This window comes from Myotis davidii, unplaced genomic scaffold (assembly GCF_000327345.1).
Source record: "Myotis davidii unplaced genomic scaffold, ASM32734v1 scaffold609, whole genome shotgun sequence".
Taxonomy (NCBI): Eukaryota; Metazoa; Chordata; class Mammalia; order Chiroptera; family Vespertilionidae; genus Myotis; species Myotis davidii.
In genome coordinates, this window is record NW_006300164.1 from 8,623 (window position 1) to 9,229 (window position 607).

General features: G+C 50.9%; 1 long non-coding RNA gene across 1 annotated transcript in view; it reads right to left on the reverse strand.

Moving 5' to 3' along the window:
• LOC107185098 overlaps positions 1–299 on the reverse strand; it is a 744-nt gene extending 445 nt beyond the window's left edge. Inside the window, exons 1-2 of the long non-coding RNA XR_001516014.1 lie at positions 248–299; positions 34–147 (exon numbers count right to left, since the gene is read on the reverse strand). This is a non-coding gene — a long non-coding RNA (uncharacterized LOC107185098). The remainder of the gene's footprint in view (positions 1–33; positions 148–247) is intronic.
• Positions 300–607: the final 308 nt, after the last annotated feature.

Consider the following 607-nt stretch of genomic DNA (forward strand, 5'->3'; position numbering starts at 1 on the left):
CTATTGCACCAAGGACACTGCCACTGCACCCACCTGGCCGCTTCCATCACAGCCAACAGCCAGTGGGGACATCGGCCTTCCCTCAACCTTCTCACACGAAACATCTTGGAAGCACAAGCAGGGATGAAGGGACAGACTAACAGAAAACTCAGGGAAGGGAACAAAAAAAAAGTCTGAAAGACCTTCTAGAAAACTATCATCACACCCTATTACAATTCTACTACGTTAAGGACACTTCCACACGCACAACGGAGGACGAATGGACACTCTCCAATGCCGGACAACATCCTGATCGGCTCAGAAACACACTTGCACACCAACACTACATGCACCGCCCACCTACATGCTCCACCACACACACACACACACACGCACACACACACACACACACACACACGTCCAAACGCATCTTTCCTTCACCACCCACTCACACCACACTCCAAAAACAACACCGCCTGCACAACGAAGCACCCAAAAAAAGTACATCCACCCACTCCCACACCAACAGGACAACAAACTCAACCACTTGCCTCTGCTGACAAAGGCTGGGTAGCTTGCCCCACGAAGAACACACGACAACACACGGCTCAGGCATTCAACATCCATT